The sequence below is a fragment of the Salvelinus sp. IW2-2015 genome, unplaced genomic scaffold (genome assembly GCF_002910315.2).
Source record: "Salvelinus sp. IW2-2015 unplaced genomic scaffold, ASM291031v2 Un_scaffold1951, whole genome shotgun sequence".
Taxonomy (NCBI): Eukaryota; Metazoa; Chordata; class Actinopteri; order Salmoniformes; family Salmonidae; genus Salvelinus; species Salvelinus sp. IW2-2015.
The window spans coordinates 96,112-114,558 of NW_019943306.1; the positions used below are offsets into that span (position 1 = coordinate 96,112).

Consider the following 18,447-nt stretch of genomic DNA (forward strand, 5'->3'; position numbering starts at 1 on the left):
GGATGGGAAACAAGGTTGTAGATAAAGACTAAGTTCGAGTCAATGAAGGTCATTGCATAACACAATTTTAGCCTGCCCCAAGGTTCGTTGCAACTTGCAAGTTATTGAGAAAGGGGAGTTTGATCAACAAATAATGCAAGGGGTAACCATCATCATATCAGTGACTGACCGAACTGCGGTATAGGCAGCCTATTCGCTCATGGCGCAATCCGCTCGCCCCAGCTATTTAAGAGCGACTTGTGGCGCGCTCCTCTACTCGCAGCTCGAGCTTCGTTGACAGGCTCACTTCTAAACGCTGCCTTAAAGAGAGGCAACGTATCGGTAACCGCTAAGTGGAAACTTCACCGGGATACTTCACTGACAGGTCACACGTTTACTCTCCGGTCATTAGACTTTCCGTTGATTTATCCTACATTTCTCGCTGAAGCGTCCGTTCAATAGATCTAGAATAGAAATACAACTGTCTTGGACTCTGGCTTGGGGGTGTTGTAGGCTCGTGGCGTTAACAGGTAGAAGAGGTAAGCTTGTGTTCACGTTCTTTGCCAGTAAGGGAAGCGCGAGGCGGATTGTTCTTGCACTCCACAGACAGGCAACGAGAAAGGAAGAGTAGATGCTGCACGTGCAGTAGCTAATGGGGATCCTAATAAACTAATCTAAACAGGTAGCCTACATTCTCACCAACATCAATTTCCAGGTCATATTACCTCCGCGCATCTGATTGACTTTTGAAGGACGTTTGATTGGTTGATGTAATGCCCATATATATCATCGATCGAAAATTTTCAGAGATTCCTGGTAAGTCGGTTACACGTGCCAAATCCATTCTAAATATTGCATTTTAATGCTTGGTCTGTGTGTGGGACAAGTGACATTCACCGGTTGATCATTGTCTTCCCACTGAGTTTTCTTTACTCTTGTTTGATGTGCAACAGTTAGGAAACTCCGTCGCCTAAGCGCTTTCGGCTCCTTCCCTTCTTGGTCATTCAGTGTCTCTTGCCAGATATGATCATGTGTTTATTGATGTCATATAATTGTCGACAGATTTTTTTGCTCACAAAATAGATGTTTTAATAGGACTCGTTTCCCCTTCGGACATGCTTCGCACAGACTAGAATGTGTTTGTGATGGATCTTTTAAAAAGAACACGTGAACATATTTTCATTACAGCTCTGTCGTTTCTATAAATAATATACCGTTTGAGTTGTTGTGTTGGGTACAGTCATGGACATATGTGTTCGTCTCCATTGTAATGATTCCCTGTAGGGGTTGGGTTCAGACTACATGGGTTTTATAGTGTTTAGCCATTATTCAAAGGATTCATTTCAGTAATTGAAACTTTTTATCATCTGGACATTTTGATGGTAAACAATAATGTCTTAAGTGGAACCGTAACTTCAGGGAATAGGCTTCAGCTACGTGTGTGTTGTGGTTACAGTGAAACATGACTTTCATTTTGAAGGGGTTTGTGAGGTCTCATTGCGACGTTTCAAATTCATCAGAGTAACAGACAACAATCATAAATAACGGTTGTGTGTGGAGTCTTAAACCCATCTGGAGCCCCCACGCGTCACACACGAACAGAGGTGTGTGCGAAACGGTGTGTGTGGTGCGTTCATGCTTCTGTGTGTGAGACATAGTTCTACTAAAAGTACTGCCTACAAGTCACTCCTACAGTAAGAGGCCCCACTGTCTCACTCCTACATGCGAACTGCCATCTCTTCTAACATCTCTCCCTCTTTACCTCACCTCTCTTGCATATGTCAGAAGTCATTCTATCCTAGTGCTTAGACTTGACGTGCCTGGCAGGATTATGGCTCTCACACACACACACACACACACACACACACACACACACTCCTGTAGCACCCCCCATATCGAGACCCCGAACCCCCCCTCAACATACACCTCGTGGTGTGACATTGTGAAAGCACACATGGCTGCTGTCGTCACCAAATGTAATCCCTTTCTGTGTGTGTGTGTTGAAACAGTTCTATGTGCTGTGCAGTATGCAGGCTAGAGTAAGAGTAAGCTCTGATTAGTAGGTCAAACATAACGCTGATCTTCCTTGCTCTGCCTCTCTCTCTCTCTCTCTCTCTCTCTCTCTCCCCTCTCTCCCCTGCGTCTCTCTCTCTCTCTCTCTCTCTCTCCCCCTGCGTCTCTCTCTCCCCCTTGCGTCTCTCTCTTCTCTTCTCTCTTCCCCCTGCGTCTCTCTCTCTCCTCTCTCTCTCTCTCTCTCTCTCTCCCTGCGTCTCTCTCTCTCTCTCTCCCCCTGCCGTCTCTCCTCTCTCTCTTCTCTCTCCTCTCTCTCCTCTCTCTCTCTCTGCCTCTTTCCACTTCTCTTTTCAGAATACCCAGTGACCCTCACCCCTCCATATTTCTCTACGGTATCTGTCTGTGTATTATCAGCCTATGGAAAGCATTTCCTCCAGGTAGTATATAGCTGCAGTACATGCCACTCCTGCCAGTCAATCATTGAACTGGAGCCAACTGGATGATGGAATAGGAATGAATGCATAAGTGTTCACATGATGCCTGAGGAGATGGCACATCTAACAGTTAGCATCTGAATTATCATGAGTTACAGCTAAAGCAGAGTGTCTGGTTCTCTCTGCTCCCTTGCTGTAATGGCCAATTATCCGTCCTCCTAATGCGCCTGACATTAGGTGCCTAATAGGCCAGGTTACAGGGTGTAGAACAGTAATGGAGAGTGTTGTTCCCTTCTACACATTCAACTGTTCTAAAGCTGTGTGTGTGTGTGTGTGTGTGTGGTGTGTGTGTGGTGGTGTGTGTGTGTGTGGTGTGTGTGTGTGTGTGTGTGTGTGTGTGTGTGGTGTGTGTGGTGTGTGGTGTGTGTGTGTGTGTGTGTGTGTGTGTGTGGTGTGTGTGTGTGTGTGTGTGTGGTGTGTGTGTGTGTGTTTGTGTGTGTGTGTGTGTGTGTGTGTGTGTGTTGTGTGTGTGTGTTGTGTGTGTTGTGTGTGTGTGTGTGTGTGTGTTGTGTGTGTGTGTAAAGGGAGGCAGAGAGACTTTGTCCCCTGAATGGGGGCTCTCGTCTCAGCCAACTAACAGCAGGAGCCTCCCTTCTGCAGACTCAGGTCACTGAACCAGCTTGTAAACGTGTGTGTACTTGACAAGCGGGGGATCAAGGATCAATTGCCTGTTAAGGAAGAGTTTACTACGTGCATTTTGCTGAGGAGTTGAACTATAACTTGGTGAGAGACAGAGCTGATCTTGTCTGGTTCTGGAGCCTTGTATTCTTTCTGCTGCACATTACAAGGTAGGGTAGTATATTTTCATCTGGACCATTTTCTGGGCTTTTGTAAGGTTTGTACCTTACTGTGTGACCCCCCCCCCGCCTCTCCCTTTCCCTGTCTTTCTCTTAGATTTAGCTACTTATCTCTCTGTTTCTTTCTCGTTCTCTCTCTATTCATCTCTCATTCTCTTCATCTTTCCCTTCCACTTCTCTCCTTTATTGTGGTGTTGGGGAGGGTTGTCCTTTATTCTCTCTTTATGTAGTGTTGTGTGTCTCTCTCATTGTGATGTGTGTTTTGTCCTATATTTATATTGTATACATGTTTAATCCCAGGCCCCGTCCCCTCATGAGGCCTTTTGCCTTTTGGTAGGCCGTCATTGTAAATACGAATTTTTTTCTAACTGACTTGCCTAGTTAAAATAAAAATGGTGTGTTGGGGGGGACGGTTGACCTTTATCGTGGTGTTGGGGACGTTGACCTTTATCGTGGTGTTGGGGGGACGGTTGACCTTTATCGGTGGTGTTGGGGGGGACGGTTGACCTTTATCGGTGTTGGGGACGGTTGACCTTTATCGTGGTGTTGGGGGGACGGTTGACCTTATCGTGGTGTTGGGGGGACGGTTGACCTTTATCGTGGTGTTGGGGGGGGACGGTTGACCTTTATCGTGGTGTTGGGGGGGACGGTTGACCTTTATCGTGGTGTTGGGGGGACGGTTGACCTTTATCGTGGTGTTGGGGGGGGGCGGTTGACCTTTATCGTGGTGTTGGGGGGGGGGCGGTTGACCTTTATCGTGGTGTTGGGGGGGGCGGTTGACCTTTTATTTTTACAGCTGAGTTGTTGCCACATCTTTCTATGAGATATCATGTTTACTTAGTTATATTCTTCAAGGAGATTATTTCAGAGTTAACCTTGTCTCCCCTCAGGTGAGGCGTTACAGCCAGCAGCTGAAGGAGTGTTGAGCATGGTGGAGACCGTCCCCCCTAAATCGGCAAGAAGCCCCGCTGGACCTCTCTGGAGATCGGCCTGCTCACCATCGTCTCCCTCCTCTTCATCGTAATATTGGCCCTCATCGTCCTCTTCGCCACAAAGAGGACTGACAGTGGTGAGTGGAGAAACTCATAGAGCTGTCGATCAATCAATGAATCTATTAATCAGTCAGTCAGCAAATCACATGTAGTTAAAACGTTATGTGAAGAGCATTTAGCCATCTCAACAGATGTTATGGTGATGTGCTTTTGAAAAACAAATTGTTTTCTATTCATACGGTTGCAATCTTGTGCGCTTGTAAAGCCTACTTTCTGTCACGACGACCCTAAAACATACTGTTAAGTCAAATGTTATGGCACATTTTAAGTGTCTTTCAGACTTCGAAGGGGCAATATTCATTGCTAATTTTTAAAACTTTTATATTCATGATATCTAATGTTACCCATTTTGAATCTTGAGAATATAACCTCTCATAGCTTAGGTCAACTGTTGTACCCCATTTAGAACACAAAATATAAGATTGTTTTTCTCCTATGTTTGGAAACATTTAAGTTGTTAACAAAACACTGAGTAGCCGGCGCAGTAGCTAGGGTTAAGGCGTTGGCCCAGTAACTGAAAGGTTGCTGGGTCGAATCCCCGAGCTGATAAAGTCAAAATCGGTTGTCCTGAACAAGGCTGTTAACCCATTGTTCCCCGGGCGATGAAGACGTGGCCATAGTGGACTGAATACTGAATCCCACTAAGGTACAGGGTTTTCAACAGGCTGTTAGGGATGGCCAGTAGTGGACTGAATACTGAATCCCACTAAGGTACAGGGTTTTCAACAGGCTGTTAGGGATGGCCAGTAGTGGACTGAATACTGAATCCCACTAAGTACAGTGTTTTCAACAGGCTGTTAGGGATGGCCAGTAGTGGACTGAATACTGAAACCCACTGCATCTCAGTGCTAGAGACGTCACTACAGAAGCTGGTTAGATTCCAGGATGTATCCACAACCGAGCGTGATTGGGAGTCCCATAGGGCGGCGCCCAATTGGCCCAGCGTCGTTAGGGTTTGGCCGGGGTAGGCCGTCATTGTAAATAAGAATTTGATCTTAACTGACTTGCCTAGTTAAAGGTTCAATAAAATGTAAATAAATGTGAAGCTTGTTGAGAGCTTACGGCATATGGAGATGGAGCCTTCCTAGTCCTTTACAGGCAATTAACACTGTGTGATAGGAGCTATGAATGGGGCTTTGGGAAATAAATAGAACTAAGTCACTGTTCACACTGTGTTTAGTTAGACACGGAGACATGACGTCTTCATGTTTACTACTCCATGACAATGGATAACTAAACATGGGCAGTACGTGACTGTCGATTAGATATTCCAAATGTACAGTGTGCAACAGGTGATGTTGGTGATTTAATGATTGATGGTGAGAGAGAACTGATTGGTCTGAAAGGCACCACTTTATTGTTTTCAGATAGAGGGATTAACATATCCCAGCAGTCATAGTGTTATACTTCTGACAAACTACTGTCTGACCAGCAGTAGTGTTTCCTTCAGTAGAGTTCTACTGTCTGACCAGCAGTACGTGTTTCCTTCAGTAGAGTTCTACTGTCTGACCAGCAGTAGTGTTTCCTTCAGTAGAGTTCTACTACTGTCTGACCAGCAGTAGTGTTTCCTTCATAGAGTCTCTACTGTCTGACCAGCAGTAGTGTTTCCTACAGTAGAGTTCTACTGTCTGACCAGCAGTAGTGTTTCCTTCAGTAGAGTTCTACTGTCTGACCAGCAGTAGTGTTTCCTTCAGTAGAGTTCTACTACTGTCTGACAACAGTAGTGTTTCCTTCAGTAGAGTTCTACTACTGTCTGACCAGCAGTAGTGTTCCTACAGTAGAGTTACTACTGTATGACCAGCAGTAGTGGTTCCTACAGTAGAGTTCAACTACTGTCTGACAGCAGTAGTGGTTCCTACAGTAGAGTTCAACTACTGTCGACCAGCAGTATGGTTCCTACAGTAGAGTTCAACTACTGTCTGACCAGCAGTAGTGTTTCCTACAGTAGAGTTCAACTACTGTCTGACCAGCAGTATGGTTCCTTACAGTAGAGTTCTACTGTCTGACCAGCAGTAGTGTTCCTACAGTAGAGTTCTACTGTCTGACCAGCAGTAGTGTTTCCTTCAGTAGAGTTCTACTGTCTGACCAGCAGTAGTGTTTCCTACAGTAGAGTTCTACTGTCTGACCAGCAGTATGTTTCCTACAGTAGAGTTTCTACTACTATCTGACGGACTACTACTGTCTACTATTTATTTATTTAACCTTTTATCAGGGAGTCCTACTGAGTAGTAACTTCACGTCACGTCAGGATAGGCAACTGAAATGAATAATTCATGACTGTGTTATATTAAACAGAGGAGGGAGTAAAATGTAGGCAAGCAATAAACATTTCAGAACAACTACTGGTCGAATAAGACATGGGAGAGATGACGAATTTTGGCAAAGAGATGTATTTAAAGACTTATACACTTGAAACAAATGGCCAAACCGAAACCTGCAGACATTACTAGTGCCTCTCCCGCGATCAAACCGCCATATAAAATGAAACGCAGCCTAACGTGATCAGTGACAGCTGCCTTGAAGGACACAAATAAAACCTGCTTTCTGCTACTAAGATCAGTGAAATGTAGGTTAAAACGGACAACGGAGTGAAGAGCAGAAATCTCAACTAGCAAGCAAGTCACAACAATGAAGAATTGAGTGTGTGCGCGTTCACGTGAAGGGGGGGGGGAGACTGGCGCAAAACGGAGAGGTGCCGGACCGTGGTCAATATGCTTTTTATGAGACAGCGTTTCCATCTATCCACATAAGCACGGACACGATCAATATGGACAACAACCAAAGTACATATGTTTAAATCATCAAAGTTATTTTTATGCGCTCTAGAGAACAACATATACTTAGTTTTACCTGCGTTCAATACTAATTTCAGGTCAAGTTTTTCTGTAATACAATGAAGACAGACTGTAGTTCAGAGAGCCTGGTCAATCGTGGGGGCAATAGCAAGAGTATCATTGACATACTAGTGCAGGTTACCGTTTTTTACAGACAAGTCGATAATACTGAATTATTATCTACAGTACCAGTCAAACGTTTGGACACCTTCTTATTCAAGGGTTTTTCTTTATTTTTACTATTTTCTGTATTGTATAATAATAGTGAAGACATCAAAACTATGAAATAACACATGGAATCATGTAGTAACCAAGAAAGTGTTAAACAAATCAAAATATATTTTTTAGTTTCTTCAAAGTGGCCACCTTTTGCTTTGATGACGGCTTTGCACACTCTTGGCATTCTCTCAACCAGCTTCACCTGGAATTATTTTCCAACAGTCTTGAAGGAGTTCCCACATGCTAAGCACTTGTTGGCTGCTTTTCCTTCACTCTGCGGTCTAACTCATCCCAAACCATCTCAATTGGGTTGTGGTCAGGTCATTGTGGAAGCCAGGTCGTAATTCTCGACCATTGGCGACTCAGATCTACTTCTCGTGACCAGTTGCACTTGGACTGGATAGGCTACAATGATAAGCAGAATATTAGCACTGTGTGTGCACAGCAGCGATGGGGTCTGTTCTCTGGCAGTGGAAAAGACACTCCACACCTGGCACATGCAGCATACATCAGCTGGTGAGCAAGCAATGAGTGTGGACAGGCAGGCTCATCTGAAACCACCAGTCACCAGCCTACTCTTTAGCTTTGCCTGGTTAAGAAACACAAACTGCTTTATGAAATGTAAAACAACACTAGTGTGGAGTTTAATAGTAAACAACAGTCTAGTTATTTGTCTCTCTCTCTCCCCTTGAGGACAGAGAAAWAGGCTCTTTGAATTTGTTGTCTCGCTCCAACTTCTCACTTTCCCCCCCTGCATCCCATAGCCAGGTTCTGACAAGTCTCAGATTAACTGACAATTACAGACGTTACCTTCTTACTGAAGTATGTCGGGAATTTTCTGTTATTTTGCTACATAATGTTCCTGTAGATTTAAAAACATAATTCGGTCAACACCAGTAATAGCATATGGAGCGTTGATGATGCCTGCTATGAAAGTATCAGCCTTGTCACTGTCGGCTGCTGTGTGAGTGAGCCACTCTCACTCCCTCTCCCCATTGTGCTCACAGAGGAGGGAGAGATGCATTATGAGAAGAAACAAGCGTATGACCTTTGCTCAAATGCAATTGTGGGGAAAAATACAGTTTTCAAAGCAACTACTGTTGTTCTAGTTACAGAGAGCTTTCTGTGAGTACCACTTCACAACCGGAGTCGGCTGTAGTCTAGTGTGGTTTTGATGCATCCGCAGAGTGGGGCAGAGCATGCCATTTTGCAGTGAGTAGGTCACCTAGGACTATTGCTGGAAAGTCTTTGTAGGACATAAGCCTACATTTGACTGATTTTAGATTAATCAATTAGCCATCGTGGCTATATGGCAACAATATCATATTTAGAGTTAGCAATCTAGCTAATTGTTTTGAGTTCCCGCTTCCTCAGGTAGTGTATAATATAGCCTACAGGCCAATATGCACAAAGATGGCGGCAAATTCTCTGAAGAGCAAAAAAAAAAAATTCTGATAATACTGGATCCTATTTTGACAGGTTGCACATCGATATAAATCAGCATTTCCTGGATATGTTAGATGAAATAGTTTACTTTTTTAATCATAGGCTACCATCTTAGTTTCATAGGCTACCATCTTAGTTGTCCTACAAGTCTCTGGAAGAAAATTGTCTAGAACCCTGTCGCTAATGTAAAGTAGCTGTCCATTAACTTTTTTAAAATTGTTATTTTATATAGCAATAAATATTATATTGCGCTAATTTCCCTGATGTGGACATTTTCTAGTTATTATACTGAACAAAAATATAAATGCAACAATTTCAAAGATTTTACTGCGTTACAGTTCACATAAGAAAATCAGTCAATTGAAATACATTTATTAGGCCCAAATCTATGGATTTCACATGACTGGGCAGGGGTGCATAGAGGAGGGCATAGGTCCACCCACTTGGCAGCCAGGCCCACCTACTAGGGAGCAATCAGAATGTGTTTTTCCCCGCAAAAGGGCTTTATTGAAGACCGAAATAATCCTCAGTACTGATATGGATGTCCTGAGCTGGCGTGGTTACACATGGTCTGCATTTGTGAGGCCGATTTGGACGTACTGCCAAATTCTCTAAAACGACGTTGGAGGCAGTTTATGGTAGAGAAATTATCATTACATTTTCTGGCAACAGCTCTGGTGGACATTCCTGCAGTCAGCATTTCAATTGCACACTCCCTCAACTTGAGGCATCTGTGCCAATGCGTTGTGTGACAACTGCACATTTTATTATCCCCAGCACAAGGTGCACCTGTGTAATGATTATGCTGTTTAATCAGCTTTTTGATGTGCCACACCTGTCAGGTGGATGGATTATCTTGGCAAAGGAGAAATGCTCACTAACAGGGATGTTAACAAAATCTGAGAGAAATAAGCTTTTTGTGCGTATGAAACATTTTGGGGATTTTTTTTAATTTCAGCTCATGAAACATGGAAGACTTTATGTTGTTTTTTTGTTTTTGTTCATGATATATTTTGCAAGCTCATTTTCACTACAAAACTGAGTGGTATTACACATCCTTTTTTTAAATTCATTTTTATTTTACATCAGAGTGGTGATATTAATGTAAACCGTTATAGTCCTCACGATGACCCTAAAAATGTTTTCTTTAAAACAAATTAATATCTTTGGTTAAGTACCGTTGATTTTTCATACGCGACTCTCCGTTGCAGCGCTGTTGTCATTTTCAAACTCAAATGGCAAGGKYAAATCAGCTCATTYTAAAAGTAGTTGGCCACAAACAAATAGTCAGATTTGACAGTCAAGCTATCAGTCCAATGGGAGCCAACACCTGTCCCTATTTAGAACTACCTGTGGAGAGACGATTTGTTGAAATTCTCCCATCAAAAAAGTGTTGTGTTTCCTTACTCGTATTGACCATATGCTGTAAAAATTGTCCCAGAAGGAGATGACCACTACAGGTTGTGTAGTATATATTTAGTATACCCAAGCTCTTTGTGGTATATATTTAGTATACCCAAGCTCTTTGTGTAGTATATATTTAGTATACCCAAGCTCTTTGTGGTTTGTCTGTTTAAGAGTAGCAGCAGCAAATTGTGTGATGTTCCATTGATTTTCAATACAATATCAATGTGTGTGATTTTAATTTGCATGTGTAAAAGACATCACACTGCTTGCTTAGCGAGGAGCACTTCATCTCAAACCCATCCCATACCTGGCGTGAACTCGGGACCTCTGCCTCAAAAACGCACGTGACCGCCCTCCTCAAGCCTCTTAGCCGATCGCCCCAGCTCAAAAGCTAACTAATGAGGCGAGGAGTACGTTGATTACAGGAAGMCATCTGACAGGAAGTCATCTGAACACAAGTGAGACACCTGTATGTGTAGTCATTTTTATGTCACGTTTTCAAATTATAACCTATTTCAGTATATTGATTATGAATTTGGTGTTTTGACACTGGGCTATAAAATCGAGTTATGTTTTATGAAAATAAATGATTAACAGGGTTCTATTTAACCATAAAAGTGCCAATGGGTCAAAATGTAATCATTTTGAAACCCTTTTATTTTATTTTTCTGAAATTGTAGAACTTTAAGGAACGTTACCACACAAAAAACACTACTTACCATGTCTGTTAGTATGGAGGAATGAAAAATTATCTCTCTGTATAATAGTGGTGTGGGTCCGAGCTGAAAATATGGACTCCATAGTAAACCACATCTGGCACAGAGGTAGATGTACAATGCTGTGAAAAAGTATTTGCCCACTTTCAAATTTCTCTTCTTTTGCTTATTTTTGATACTGAAAGTTATCAGATCTTCAACACACAACCTAATATTAGATAAAGAGAACCTGAGTGAACAAATTTCACAACAATTACATGCATAACTTTGTTTATGAAATATGTAACACCCAATGCCCCTTTTTTTTTTTTTCTTCTCTCCCCCTTACACTCAATTACTGGTTGTGCCACCTTTAGGTGTAATGACTCCAACTAAATACTTTCCTGTAGTTGTTGATCAGTTTCTCATGTCGCTGTGGAGGAACTTTTGCCCACTTCCATGCAGAACCTTTTCGTTTTTTTTTTTCAAGCATACACTGCTTGTTTCATGTCTTGCCACAACATCTCAATTGGGATTAGGTCTGGACTTTGACTAGGCCATTCCAAAACATCAAATGTTGCTTTTTAGTCATTTTCATGTAGACTTGATTGTGTGTTTTTGGATTATTGTCTTGCTGCGCTTCAGCTCACCGACAGATGGCCTGATATTCTCTGTTACAGACCAGAATTCATGGTTCCTTTTTATTAAGGCAAGTTGTCCTGAGGCAGCAAAGCATCCCCAAACCATCACACTACCACCACCATGCTTGACCATTGGTATAAGGTTCTTACTGTGGAATGCAGTGTTTGGTTTTGGCCAGGCATAATGGMACCCATTTCGTCCAAAAAGTTATACWTTGACTCATCTGTCCATAGAACATTCTTCCAAGAGTCTTGATGATCATCCAGATGCTTCCAGCTGCTTTTTGGCAAACTTGAGTCAACCTTTTGGAGGACATAGGTCCCATTTATGTCTGGTGAAAACCAAACGCTGCCTTCCACAGTAAGAACCTCATACCAACAGTCAAGCGTGGTGATGGTAGAGCACGGATTTTGTAACGTCAGGATAGTTGGTTCAATTCTTGGGACTAACCATCCTTAAAATGGATGCAGTCACTTCTAGAAGTCATAAGGCGCTTTGGATAAAAGCATCTGCTAAATTGCATATATTATTACTCTGTGCCCACCCTCCCCAATTAAGGTGTCACCAGCCGCCCGTGGTAGACATTGGTATTGCCCTTTTTTAAGCAAAAAATATGGTTAAAAAGCCACTGAATGAGCCCCAAAACATGCTTCGGTTTATTGATTTTGATAATAGTTCAGAAATCTTGCCCAGCCTACTAAAGTGGATCCATTTTTTTAAACAGTCACAGCAGGCAGGATGCAAACAGGGAGCTAGTTTACCAGACGAGTCGCCACACCGCTCTGTGTGCGTCGCTGTGCGTGTTCTGCCTCATTATGGTGTTGCGGTTTTTAGCGCCACCTGCTCGATGTTTGTTCTACTACACCTTGTTAACCGCATTTATTCTATGGTACTTTCTTCTGTGCTCCTTTGGGATCAGTTGACCACATTTGATCACAGGAACATGTACTCCGGAGTATCTCTAGCCATCCTTGTTGTGTCMGCCTGCGAAAGCATTGTCTGTGAGTCTAACACGTTGTCTGTATGTTCATCTTGCTATATCAGAAGTTATTTTCTACAGAGGTTGTTGTTTGGGTTTTATGTCAGTAGTTTTGCTGAGTAGCAGCTTGCCTAATAAATCAGACTGTGATACCAATTCTTGGGATTCAGTCTGAAACAACAAAGCACTGCAAAACTTTGGAAAGTTTCCTTTTTCAAGKCAGAATGTTGAATATAATTACATTTTGAACTTACTCTACCGGTTGTCTGTGCAGTTGGTCCTTCAGTTGGTTAAAATTTGAAAAGAAATATCCACAGGAAAGTATTATTTACCAAACTTAGAGCGCGTAAACACCTGCAAGACTGCGGGTGGTATGCATCGCCTGCAAGACTGCGGGTGGTATGCATCGCCTGCAAGACTGCGTGTATCATCTTGTGCACGAGCAAACAAATCTTGATTGAAGTCAGTTTAATTATGCTTTCCTGTGGATATTTTGTCTCAAATTTCAACCCACTGAAGGARAAARGCCACAAACAATCGGTAGAATAAATTCAAATGTAATTTTAGTCAACATTCGTGACAGACAAGGGACATTAGTAAWWWWTMTTCTATGTAATTGTGCATGGGTTTTGCTGTAACTTTGCATAGCCACAGTGGGACTTTGGCACATTTAGCAAGTGATGCTATCTGATCTCTTCATGCCTTACGCAAGCATACAGGTCTATTTGGGCAGTGTTTTGAATTTAGAACATTGTTCATTTCAATATGCTTATTGGATACAGCTTTTACCTAAGCATTCTATTGTATGTTATGTTGCACCATGGGTAATGTCTGAGCTGCATGTTCATTGCATTCTGTATTCTTTGAAGTTTCACACCATTTCATTAAATACTGGAGGTTTGGAGAAAGCCTAATCCTGACTCTTGARATGGAGTTTGTCTGTCTAATTACGGTTGAACACAGCCTGAGGACAGAACAGTGTGTGTGGGGTGATCATTTTGTGACCATCAAAACAGAAATTAGCCACAGAAGGCYGATCCAAAAATGCAGCGTTTACATTTGGTTAAGGTTAGGGACGTCCCTAGGAGTCGATAGCGCTAACACACAGGCAGCCCAATTCAGATTATTTTTTTTTATTTTTATTTTACACTTATTGGTCTTTTGACCAATCACTGCAGAGTTTTCCACATCAGATCTTTTTCAGAGCTGATCTGATTGGTCAAAGACCAATTAGTGAAAAAAAAGATCAGTATTGGGCTGCCTGTGTAAACGCAGCTAATGAGTGACAGACAAACAGCCTGAAAGGGTAATTATTTACCCCAAGTCTGGTTTGGAGCCGACCCACCATTTCATTCATGTTTAAAACTTTTTTTTATTGAGCATCACTATCAACTTTAGCATATTAGTAGAGAAAAGGAACGAGATGTTTTTTCCCCCTGGCAGTACACCGCTCAAATGACCAAAGCTTGATAATGAGTTGGTTATTTGAATCAGCTGTGTAGTGGTAGGGCAAAAKCCACAATGTTCACCAAGAACCCTGTTCTATTGTAATCCCTTCATTACAGCACAGGAAACSAAAGCACTGTTCATGGTTTCCCTCCTGGTTATTTCCTAGAAGGGGATCAACAAGGATTATACGTAGATTATGCCAAACATTCATTACAAATAAACCATGAAGCGCTCTCAGGAGCCAAATGTTCATTCAGCCGTTTAACCAAGTCAAACATTTTTCATTCAGSTCCGTTCACTTAGATGTGCATCTACTTCCTGTAGTACCTTGATGTTTCTTAGTGTGATCCATCTTCAATTTATCTAGATGTAATCTATATTTAGAGTGCTTAAAGTATAATAAAAAAAAAAAAGATTTTATATATTTTTTTTTAACAACCAAATCTCTTGATGTAAGTGGACATGTTATAAATTAAGTGTCCGGACCATTCTATATATTTTTTTTCCATTTCCTCATTGTGCAGTACGGGGGCTCTGAGAACCTAAACAAGCTCATAAACACCCGTCCTTTTAAACAGAACGCTCTCAGTGTGGTGATGCAGACCGTAAGATGTTATACACTGAAATTGTCATTCTGAACTTTATCCGCAGCATTATGTTTACTTTTTGTGCGACTCAAGCTTTTTCCCATCCAGCGTTCCATTCTCGTGTAGCCTGCTGCTAGAGGACAGAGAGGTATCGCTCGAGTCTCTTGAAAACAAGTGAAATCAAAAAAAGTTGGATGCTTCTATAACATTGCCTATTACATCAAAAATAGAATTTGTTGTAAAAAATATTTTCTTAATTGGCAGTGATGATAAACTTGTTTGTTTATTTTTTTCCCTTTTAGATGGTGTCTGCACCACGCGGACTGCACTCAGGCAGGTAAAACAGCAACACACACACAACAACAACACAACAACACACAACACAGTAGAAATATGAGCTGTTTTTGTCTGTGTGCAGCGTCTCGTCTGATAGAGAACATGGATGCCAATGTGGACCCGTGTGACAACTTCTACCAGTACGCCTGTGGAGGCTGGTTGAAGAAGAACTCATCCCAGAGACCAGCTCCCGATACAGCACCTTCGACATCCTACGAGACGAACTGGAGGTGGTCCTGAAAGGTTTGAAAGTCTTGTAGCTTGGCGCAGTTTTGGATTCAGTGAGTTTTCCAGGGAGGTGTGAGAGCTGGGTGTGGGTTGTTGGCCAGGGAGGTAGGAGTGGAGAGGGGGCTGGGTGTGGGTCTGTTGGCCAGGGAGGTAGGATGAGAGGGGGCTGGGTGTGGGTCTGTTGGCCAGGGAGGTAGGAGTGCGGGCTAGGGTTTGTGTGGTTGCAGAATTTACTGGGGTTAAAGCAGCTTGTCCTTCAAGGAAAAACTAGTGTCTAGTGTGGTTAATGGTGTCATCTATCTGCAGTGTTTACTGCCAACGCAGGAACATAAAAAAAAAAAAAGGTGCATAGAGGACAAGCGTCATCTGAAATCCCGACCTTAGAAATAGTTGGAAGCTTTTAACACATTGGTTAGCACCATCTTGACAGTAGATTTACAGGAAGGCTCCCTTACACCTGAAGGATTGGGTGGTGGTGGGGCTTGGTTCGTCTGATTACATTGGATATATGGATGTCACTGCACGTGGGCCAAATCAAATTGTAAACTCAGCAAAAAAAGAAACGTCCCTTTTTCAGGACCCTGTCTTTCAAAGATAAGTCGTAAAATCCAAAATAACTTAACAGATATTCATTGTAAAGGGTTTAAACACTGTTTCCATGCTTGTTCAATGAACCATATACAATTAATGAACATGCAACCTCTGGACGGTCGTTAATTGCTACCGTCTGTAACCCGTTAGTGTCTTAAGGCACAGTTGTGAAACTTAGGACACTAAAGAGGCCTTTCTACGGACTCTGAAAAACCAAAATAAAGATGCGCAGGGTCCCTGCTCATATGCGTGAACGTGCCTTAGGCATGCTGAAGGAGGCATGAGGACTACAATGTCTGTACTTTGGAGACACCGAAGACAGCGCTAAAGAGGGACAGCCGATCGTCCTCGCAGTGGCAGACACGTGTAACACACCTGCACAGGACCGGTACATCTGAACATCAACCTGGTGGGACAGGTACAGGATGGCAAAAACTGCACGAGTTACACCAGGAATGCACAATCCCTCCAACAGTGCTCAGACTGTTCGCAATAGGCTGAGAGAGGCTGGACTGAGGGCTTGTAGGCCTGTTGTAAGGCAGGTCTCACACAGACATCACCGGGAACAACGTCGCCTATGGGCACAAACCCACCATCTTGGACAGACAGGATGGCAAAAAATGCTCTTCATGACGAGTCGCGGTTTTGTCTCACCAGGGGTGATGGTCGGATTCGCGTTTACTGTCATGCACCAGCCGTATGCTTCATTCTGTGCATGATTTCTGCAAGATAGAATGTCAGTGTTCTGCCATCCAGCGACGAGCCCGGATCTCAATCCCATTGAGCACGTCTGGGACCTGTTTGGATCAGAGGGTGAGGGCTAGGGCCATTCCCCCAGAAATGTCCGGGAACTTGCAGGTGCCTTGGTGGAAGAGTGGGGTAACATCTCACAGCAAGAATCTGGCAATTCTGTTGCAGTCCATGAGGAGGAGATGCACTGCAGTACTTAATGCAGCTAATGCACAACCAATACTGACTGTTACTTTTGATTTTGATCCCCCTCTTGTTCAGGGACACATTATTCAATTTCTGTTAGTCAGATGTCTGTGGGACTTGTTCAGTTTGTTCTCAGTTGTTGAATCTTGTCATGTTCATACAAATATTTACACATGGTAAGTTTGCTAAAAATAAACGCAGATGACAGTGAGGACTTTTATTTTTTTTGTTGTGTGAATTTGTCACATTCGCCGAATACAACCTTACCGTGAAATGCTTACTTACAAGCCCTTAACCAAATTAATATTTTTAAAGAAAATATTAGCAAAAAAAGTAATAAAATAAGTAAGCACAATTAAAATAATAATAAAGAAGCTATATACAGGGGGTCGGTAGCCTAACAGTTACGAGTGTTGGGTCAGTAACTTAGACCTTTAAGCTGGTTCGAATCCGAGCCCAAACATCTGATTTGTGCCCTTGAGCAAGGCACTTAACCACAATTGCTCCTCTGAAGTCTCTCTGGATAAGATCGTCTACTAAATGTAAACATGTGTGGAGTTACAGGTGAGTCGCGGTAAAATGTAGGGCTAACATTACTGCATAGATAATAACAGCGAGTAGCAGCAGTGTCAAAAAAAGGGGTTGATGCAAATAGTCCTGGGTAGCCACTCGATTAACTGTTTAGCAGTCTAATGGCTTGGTGATGGAACTGTTAAGGAGCCTTTTGGACTAGACTTGGCGCTCAAGTACCGCTTGCCGTGCGGTAGCAGAGTGAACAGTATGCTAGGGTGGCTGGAATCTTTGACAATTTTTAGGCCCTTCCTCTGACACCGCCCCGTATATAGGTCTCTGGATGGCAGGAAGTTTGGACCAGTAATGTACAAGACCGTATGTACTACCCTCTGAAGCGCCTTGTGGTCGGCTGCTGATCAGTTGCCATACCAGGCAGTGATGCAACAGTTAGGATGGCTCTCGATGGTGCAGCTGTAGACCTTTTTGAGGATCTGAGGAACCATGGCCAATCTTTTCAGTCTCCTGAATAGGCGTTATCGTGCCTCTTCACACTGTCTTGGTATGCTTGGACCATGAGTAGTTTGTTGATGTGGACGCCAAGGAAACTTGAAGCTCTCAATCTGTTCCACTACAGCTCTGTCGATGACAATGGGGGCATGCCGGGTCCTCCTGTTCCTGTAGTTACAATCATCTCTTTAGTCTTTTGATCACGTTGAGGGAGAGGTTGTTTATCCTGGCACCATGCGGCCAGGTCCTCTGATCTCCTCCTATAAGCGGTCTCATTGTTGTCGATGATCAGGCCTACCACTGTTTTGTGTCATCGGCAAAACTTAATGTTGGTGTTGTGCCTGGCCATGCAGTCATGGTGAACAGGGAGTACAGGAGGGGATTGAGCACGTACCCCTGAGGGGTCCCGTGTTGAGGATCAGCATGGCGGATGTGTTGTTACCTATATTACCACTTGGGAGCGGCCCGTCAGGAAGTCCCGGATCCAGTTGCAGAGGGAGGTGTTTTTAGTCCAGGGTCCTTGCTTAGTGATACGCTTTGAGGGCATATGGTGTTGAACGCTGAGCTGTAGTCAATGAACAGCATTCTCACATACAGTTGAAGTCTGAAGTTCACATGCACTTAGGTTGGAGTCATTAACTTTGTTTCAATCACTCCACAAATTTTTTTGTTAACAAACTATTTTTGCAAGTCGGTTAGGACATCTACTTTGCATGACACAAGCCATTTTTCCAAAAATCTTG

The 18,447-nt window shown here is 43.0% G+C and overlaps 1 pseudogene; it reads left to right on the forward strand.

Annotated features, from left to right (window-relative positions):
• The first annotated feature begins 242 nt into the window (after window positions 1-242).
• LOC112072527 (neprilysin-like) overlaps window positions 243-18,447 on the forward strand; it is a 52,551-nt pseudogene continuing 34,346 nt past the window's right edge.